The sequence below is a fragment of the Propithecus coquereli genome, unplaced genomic scaffold (assembly GCF_000956105.1).
Source record: "Propithecus coquereli isolate 6110/MARCELLA unplaced genomic scaffold, Pcoq_1.0 Scaffold79, whole genome shotgun sequence".
NCBI classification, from domain to species: domain Eukaryota; kingdom Metazoa; phylum Chordata; class Mammalia; order Primates; family Indriidae; genus Propithecus; species Propithecus coquereli.
Genome location: NW_012154062.1, coordinates 7403185 through 7403825, shown reverse-complemented (window position 1 = coordinate 7403825; position 641 = coordinate 7403185).

Below are 641 nucleotides of genomic sequence, written 5' to 3'. Positions count from 1 at the left end.
ACTGAAGTTATGGGAAAGTGACTATGAAGTCATTTAAGTAAAAACGATCTGGGAAAAATGATCATGGAAAGCCAATGTGAAGATAAAAATAAGATTAATTTTGGTTAATCAAAGCTGGAAAATTTGGTACTTTCCACCATTCTCCCATAGTAGTAGCCTCTAATTTTCTTATGACTATAAAGACCTATTACATTGGCGAGGAGGGAGGGCTGGGTTTTGCTATGCTGTATCTCACAGAAAAAACTGCACAAAATTATATAAAGATATTACTCAGATGTAGATGTTGACATTTTCCCTAAATTGCGCTCTCTTTTTAAATAAAGCTTTTCAGATACTGCCTATGCCCCACTTCTCCCATCCTTTTCCTTATCCCATCATACCCAGGAACAACAGTTTATAAAATTCCCATACCTACTTTTCCACATTGGACCCCCTTTTTAAGCACCATTTTTAGATCACAAGAAAACGTAGCCCCCAGTTTTATTTAATATTCATTAATAATGAAAGAAATCTACAATGTATTCTGTAGTGTCTTTAAATAATTTGTGTTATTAATCGGTAATTTTTCAAATTTATGCACTAAACATATTTAGGAGACACTGTTGACACAGATTAAAAACTACATAGATTCACACACCCCT